Raw genomic sequence first — 8,482 nt, forward strand, 5'->3', positions numbered from 1 at the left:
GCTGGCCAGCTGGGCCGGCTACAGGTAAGTGGCCCAGGTAGGCTTCTGTTCTTTTTATTTTTTTTCTTCTGTTTTGTTTTATTTAATTTATTTTGCCACTGTTTTGAATTTAAAATAATTCAAACAATGCCAAAAACTCCTCTGAATATTTTATATTGCTAAATGGACTTTTCCAAAAGCTTATAAAATATATCAGGGGTATTTGAAATTATATTCTAATTATATGAATATAATTCAAATTCAAATAGCTAATGAATTAAATCCAAAGTCCCAAAAATAATTCCTTAAAAATGTTCAACATTTTGGTTGGGACCAGAACCCTTACCAAAAATTATCAAACATTTAAGAAGAGCATTTTGGAGCAATGAATGAGATTTCTAGGGTTTTTGCCCCTCTTTTATTTAAGTTTTTGAGGCTTCCAAAATTCCCTCAGTTCAAATTTTCAGAATTTAAACATGATGCACACATGAGCTAGCCTAGAGCACTACCAGCAACTAGGGATGTGACAGCGAATGTCCCAGATCAGGCTAAAGGGCTCAGGGGACAACGAGGGGGCGATTGCCGCGTATAAGTAGTTAGTGGAGAAGCAGCCAGATGGCTCTAGGCGCCAGGAGATGGAGTCGGGGGCACCCTTGGCGTCCATCGGGAGAAGGGCGATGTCCTGGAGGAGGGAGTCCCACGCAGCCACCTCAGGGGGGGGGCAAAAGGACGCCGGAAGGCGAGATGCCCTAAGTCAATAAGGGCCGTCTCGACAGAGACCCGAGGGTCAACCCCTATGGCGAATAGGTCCGGAAACCGAGCAGCCAGGGGGGAGTCTCCCAGCCAGCGGTCAAACCAAAACAGAGTCGAGGACCCAGAGCCAACTGAGATGGACGTGCCAATGCGGAGCACGGGCAGGAGTTGAATCACAGCTTGCCAGAACTGGGATCCGACCGAGCACTGACAAAACGCAAGCGAATTTCCACAGAGGTACTTGTTATGGATGATGGTGAGCCAGAGGCCTTGCTCCCCATTGGCGATACACCAGAGTCACCGGGTCAGGAGAGCAATGTTCATGCGCCGAGACGACAAGATGCCCAGACCACCCTGGTCCTTGGGCTTTGATACGTCTCCAACGTATCTATAATTTTTGATTGTTCCATGCTATTATATTATCAACCTTGGATGTTTTATATGCATTTATATGCTATTTTATATGATTTTTGGGACTAACCTTTTAACCTAGAGCCCAGTGCCAGTTTATGTATTTTCCTTGTTTTTCAGTATCGCAGAAAAGGAAAACCAAACGGAGTCCAATTGACCTGAAATTTCACGGAGACCATTTTTGGACCAGAAGAAGCCCACAGAGTACCGGAGATGGGCCAGAAGAGTCCTAAGGCCACCACGAGGGTGGGGGCGTGCCCCCCTACCTCGTGGCCGCCTCGGGGACCCCCTGACTTGTTCCCGACTCCAACACCTCTTATATAACCCCAAACTTCCAGAAAGAAACCTAGATCGGGAGTTCCACCGCCGCAAGCCTCTGTAGCCATCGAAAACCAATCTAGACCCGTTCCGGCACCCTGCCGGAGGGGGGAATCCCTCTCCGGTGGACATTTTCATCATCCTGGCGCTCTCCATGACGAGGAGGGAGTAGTTCACCCTCGGGGTTGAGGGTATGTACCAGTAGCTATGTGTTTGATCTCTCTCTCTCTCTCGTGTTCTTGATTCAGCACGATCTTGATGTACCATGAGCTTTGCTATTATAGGGGTTGGCACACGTTTTTGTCTTGACTCTCTGGTAGAAACTTTGGGGCACTCTTTAAAGTTCTTTGTGTTGGTTGAATAGATGAATCTGGGATTGTGTGATGCATATCGTATAATCATACCCACGGATACTTGAGGTGACATTGGAGTATCTAGGTGACATTAGGGTTTTGGTTGATTTGTGTCTTAAGGTGTTATTCTAGTACGAACTCTAGGATAGATTGAACGGAAAGAATAGCTTCATGTTATTTTACTACAGACTCTTGAATAGATCGATCGGAAAGAATAACTTTGAGGTGGTTTCGTACCCTACAATAATCTCTTTGTTTGTTCTCCGCTATTAGTGACTTCGGAGTGACTCTTTGTTGCATGTTGAGGGATAGTTATATGATCCAATTATGTTATTATTGTTGAGAGAACTTGCACTAGTGAAAGTATGAACCCTAGGCCTTGTTTCAACGCATCACAATACCGTTTTCGCTCACTTTCACCACTTGCTACCTTGCTGTTTTTATATTTTCAGATTACAAAAACCTATATCTACCATCCATGTTGCACTTGTATCACCATCTCTTTGCCGAACTAGTGCACCTATACAATTTACCATTGTATTGGGTCTGTTGGGGATGCAAGAGACTCTTTGTTATTTGGTTGCAGGGTTGTTTGAGAGAGACCATCTTCTTCCTACGCCTCCCACGGATTGATAAACCTTAGGTCATCCACTTGACGGAAATTTGCTACTGTCCTACAAACCTCTGCACTTGGAGGCCCAACAACGTCTACAAGAAGAAGGTTGTGTAGTAGACATCAGGCTTGCAGATTCCGGGCCAGCTCACCATATGGTATTTCTGCTTGTCACCCTCGCCTGGCCAGAAAAACCTGGATTGGTACTTGGCGATCTCCTGATGAAGCGTCTCATGGAGGCTATAGAAACTCATGAGAAACCAAAGGAGACTAGAAAGCGAGGAGTTGATGAGAATAACCCGGGCCGCCTTCGAGAGCCACCTACCCTTCCAGGGCTCAACCCGGTGATGCATCCGGGTCATAGTCGGGCGGAGGTCAGCCACGGTGAGCCTAGAGTCACTAATGGGTATCCCCAAGTAGGTCATGGGGAAGGTACCCAAGCAACAGTTCAACCAATCCGCAATAGCCCGAGCCTCATCCGGAGGATAGCCAAGGATCATCACTTCGCTCTTATCGAAGTTGATCGTGAGCCCGGACATCTGCTGGAAGCATAGGAGGAGGAACTTCAGGTTGACAATATCGGTGTCGGAGACCTCGACCATTATTATTGTGTCGTTAGCATATTGAAGGAGGGAGACCCCTCCCCACAAGGTGAGGGACAATTTCATGGATATGGCCAGCAGATTTGGCCTTATCCAGGGTGACCGCCAGGGCATCGGCTACCATGTTGAACAGAAATGGGGAGAATGGGTCACCTAGGCGAACCCCACAAAGGGTGGGGAAGATAGGTCCGACCTCGTCGTTAATGTTAATCACGGTCCGACCACACGTGAGGGAGTCCTGGATTAGGGGGTCTCCAGACAACCGGACTATATCCTTTGGCCGGACTGTTGGACTATGAAGATACAAGATTGAAGACTTCGTCCCGTGTCCGGATGGGACTCTCCTTGGCGTGGAAGGCAAGCTTGGCAATATGGATATGTAGATCTCCTTCCTTGTAACCGACTCTGTGTAACCCTAGCCCCCTCTGGTGTCTATATAAACCGGAGGGTTTAGTTCATAGGACAACAACAATCATACCATAGGCTAGCTTCTAGGGTTTAGCCTCTACGATCTCGTGGTAGATCAACTCTTGTAATACTCATATCATCAAGATCAATCAAGCAGGAAGTAGGGTATTACCTCCATCGAGAGGGCCCGAACCTGGGTAAACATCGTGTCCCCCGCCTCCTGTTACCATCCGCCTAAGACGCACAGTTCGGGACCCCTACCCAAGATCCGCCGGTTTTGACACCAACATTGGTGCTTTCATTGAGAGTTCCACTGTGTCGTCACCATAAGGCTTGATGGCTCCTTCGATCATCGGTCACGATGCGGTCCAGGGTGAGGTTTTCCTTCCCGGACAGATCTTCGTATTCGGCGCCTTCGCACTGCGGGTTAACTCGCTTGGCCATCTGGAGCAGATCGAGAGCTACGCCCCTGACCATCAGGTCAGGTTCGGAAACTTGAACTACACTGCCGACATCCGCGAAGACTTGATCTTTGACGGATTCGAGCCCATGTCAGGTGCGCTGCACAATCACGATGAGCATGGCATTACTCTGCCGTCGGACAGTGTTCGCGAGATCACACCTACAACTACTTCGGCCCTCAATCTGGAGCAAATTGCGCCATCCGAGGACGGGGGGATAGACCCCGCCATGGAGGCCAGACTCTCAGTGGCGATGGAGCCGGATACTGACTTCACCCCTTATGAGAGCCGTGTTGCCGAACCACTGGATTAGACTCCGAGCCGCCTGCGTACGTGCCTATCGAATCCGATTGGGCGCCGATCATGGAGTTCACCTCTGCGGATATCTTTCAGCACTCACCTTTCGGCGATGTGCTAAATTCATTAAGGTCTCTCTCCTTGTTAGGAGATCCTTGGCCGAACTATGTCCGGCTAGAATGGGATGTGGAAGACGAAGAAATCCGCTGCCCACCCACCACCCACTTAGTAGCCTCTGTTGGTGATTTAACTGACATGCTTGATTTCGACTCCGAAGACATCGACGACATGGACGACGATGCAAGAGAGGAACAGGAACCAGTGCCCACAGGGCGCGGGACAGCCACTTCACCACATGACATATACATGGTGGATACACCCAAAGAAAACAATGACGAAGAACGGCAGGATGCAGCGAAGAATAGCTCCCTCGAGAAGCAAGCAAAGCGTCGGCATAGGCGCCGCTCAAAATCCCGCCTCGACAAAAACATCGATAACAGCACAAGAGAAAATAACACTCCAGTCGACTCCAGAGGAAACGACGACCACATTGACCCAGCGGCAGAGCACGATGAAACTGTAAACGGCGAACATAGTACGGATCCGATGTCCGAACACGGCGACATCGAGGATAAACCTCATCAACCCCCCTATGGGGAGGAAAATAGTCCGGACGAAGATGCACACATCATCCCGGAAAGGCACTTGGAACAAGAGAACCTCCGCAGAAGGCTTATTGCCACAGCGAGGAGTCTGAAGAAGCAGAAGCAAAGGCTTAAGGCTGCACAAAATATGCTCAACAGCAGGTGGAACAAAGTGCTCGACAACGAAGAAAAGTATGGTGGAAGTTACCACACAAAGAGCTATCCAAAGCGCAAGCTATTACTTGATTCGACGATGAGGCCTTAGAGACCACACAGCCGAAAAATAAAACGGCCAACCGGCCGGATCAACACCTTGTGGCCGCGATAGAGCGGCTAACAAGGCCGCACATAAGTCAACACACGATCTACGTGAGGACTTGCGCCAAAAATCCAGTATGACCAGATCCATCTATGGATCTAGGAAGCGCGCTCCGGCACAAAATCAAAACCGAATACTACAACCGTACGAACGCCATGATACATTCAAATACAGGGGTGCCGCACACCCCCTATGTTTCACCGATGAGGTGCTGGACCACGAATTTCCAGAAGGATTCAAACTAGTGAACATAGAGGCATATGGATTGAGTACTTTATCCTCCATATCCATATGGCTCGCGGAGACGATCTCCACGCCATCAAGTACTTGCCCCTCAAGCTTAAAGGACCAGCTCGGCACTGGCTGAAAAGCATCCCCGAAGACTCAATTGGAAGTTGGGAGGAGCTCGAGGATGCTTTTTGGACTAATTTTCAAGGGACCTATGTCCGACCTCCGGATGCAGACGATTTAAGTCATATAATCCAATATCCCGGAGAGTCAACCCGAAAGCTTTGGAACAGGTTTCTCACTAAGAAGAACCAAATCATCGACTGCCCGAATGCCGAAGCCTTAGCAGCTTTCAAGCACAGCGTCCGAGACGAATGGCTCGCCAGACACCTCGGCCAAGAAAAACCGAGAATAATGGCAGCCCTGACAAGCCTCATGACCCGCTTTTGCGCGGGCGAAGATAGCTGGTTAGCCCGCAGTAGCACCAGCGACCCAAGCACATCCGAAGTCAGGGATGACAATGGAAAACCACGACACAGTAAAAGCAAGCGTCGAAATAAAGAAGATAGCCCAAATAATACGGTGGTAAACGCTGGATTCAGGGGCTCTCGACCAGGTCAGCGGAAATAGCCTTTCAAAGGCAGCAGAGATGGACCGTCCAGCCTAAACAAGATTCTAGACAAACTATGTCAGATTCATGGCATCCCCGATAAACCTGCAAATCACACCCACAGAGAATGTTGGGTCTTCAAGCAGGCCGGTAAGCTAAACGCCGAACACAAGGGGAGGGAGACACCAAGCGAAGACGAGGACGAACCTCGCCAGCAAAGCACTGGAGGACAGAAAAAATTCCCACCAGAGGTTAAAACGGTAAACATGATCCACGTGACGAAGAGGAGAAGCAAACATGCACTCCGAGACATACGCGCCGTAGAGCCCGTCACCCCTAAGTTCAACCCCTGGTTGGCCTGCCCGATCACTTTTGATCGCAGGGATCACCCGACAAGCATCCGACATGAAGGATTGGCTGCCTTGGTGTTAGACCCAATAATAAACGGATACCATCTCACACGAGTCCTTATGGACGAAGGCAGTGGTCTAAATCTGATATATCAGGACACAGTCTGCAAAATGGGGATAGACCCGACAAAAATCAGCCACAGTAATACTACCTTCAAGGGAGTAATACCAGGCCCAGAGGCCCGCTCCACGGGTTCTCTAATACTAGAGGTTGTATTCGGTTCACCCGACAACTACCAAAGTGAGAAGTTAGACTTCGACATTGCTCCATTCCGAAGCGGCTATCAAGCACTACTCGGAAGAACAGCTTTCGCCCGTTTTAATGCAGTACCACATTACGCTTCTCTTAAGCTTAAGATGCCTGGTCCACATGGCACCATCACAGTTAGTGGAAATATTGAGCGTTCTCTACGCGCGGAAGAACGTGTGGCGACTTTAACAACCGAGCACTAGAAGACCTCACCAACCAGAATAAATGACAGGTCGTCAACACCGCGGACACGGTTAGACGAGTCCGACACATCACTAGATATACCTGAGATAGGTTTGATGGTTAAACCCTCATAGATGGTACCAGGGGCTTCCCGCGTGTAATCAGGGCTAGTTCGGCTCAACTTGACTTATCTTGAATTTTAATGGTTTATCGAGAATAACCAAAAAAATTTGGCACGACAACTTTCACCTAAGTTCTTCTCTTTTGCAGATGACAATCGTGCTACACCCATCTAGGACATGGCACAACAGAGACACAGGCGCAGACGTGCAGCAGGGACCCGCTCAAAGGTTTCTTTTCAGATTAAGACCCTGCGTAAACCTTTTTTATTGTCTCTTGTTGTTCACATCCTTTGGATACTCAATACAACCAAGAAGGATGTTGACGTTATTGGCATTTCGCCACCTCAGAATATTGCACGTACCTGGACACTCGGGGTTTATTATTAAGGGCATTGTTCAGCCCGGCATATGTTATAAAGACCGAATACCTTAGGGAGTGTTTGACGTCGTGAGTTTGGCCTTATATGTATCAGCTACGAATCATGTCTTTGGTCAAATGTTGGGGTTGCCCGGCTCCCGTGTTTTGCTACCTTATGTTCCGCTCTATCGGCTAAGGTGGCACCGGGAGAACTACTGCGACTGTGCCCTGGTTCATCCGGATGAGCACCTCAGTAGAGAAAGCCGAAAACCGACTGTCATGATAAATCGCAAGGCTGGTCAACCACTCGATGACTTAGCAGAATCTTCGGGATTCCTCCGGATTAACGAAGGGTCGTTTCCCGGTCATGTACGTACGTGCATCGTATTCGGACGAGCGCGAAGTACCAGGGGCTATATAGTAGTCCCACCGTCAAACTCCTATGGCTAAGTGAAAGTGTTAAAGCAATATAGTCCGATTGCCTCGTTCGCTGTGCTACCACCTCCTTAATGGACCAAGACGTTGGATCAAGTGTGAATACACGTTTTTTGCGAACACCCCCGCATTATATGCATAGGGGCTAAAGCCGACGACTGCAAACTTTCAGGTTATATACATATATACATAAACGGCCGCACAGGAGGCATCATAATACTTTCAGGCAAAAGTATAAACACAACCTTTATAATTCAATAAAACATTGTTTTTACAATGGGAATACATGTCACTAGAACATAATATTCTTCGAGCACTAAGCCTCTATTGAACGAGCGCCTTCAAGGACTTCTTCAAAGTAGTGCTCGGTAGATACTCGGCCTATGGCCGAACTCCAGGTTGCAATAGCGGTGGCCTCCATCTCTGCCCAGTATGTCTTAACACGGGCAAGTGCCATACGCGCACCCTCTATGCACGCCGACCTCTTCATAGCGTCGATGTGCGGCATAGCACCAAGGAACTGTTGCACTAAACTAAAATAACTATTCGGCCTTGGCCCTTCCGGCCACACATGATCCACAACAGACCTCATGGCAAGCCCGGACAACCTATGGAGCTCGGCCCACTCGGCCATTCTCTCATTCAACAGCAGCGGACGCACTGAAACATGGAACTGTGACCAGAATAGCCTTTCCACTTCACGATCTTTTTGATCCTTAAAGTACTCG

Source organism: Triticum dicoccoides, chromosome 6A (genome assembly GCF_002162155.2).
Source record: "Triticum dicoccoides isolate Atlit2015 ecotype Zavitan chromosome 6A, WEW_v2.0, whole genome shotgun sequence".
Lineage (NCBI taxonomy): Eukaryota > Viridiplantae > Streptophyta > Magnoliopsida > Poales > Poaceae > Triticum > Triticum dicoccoides.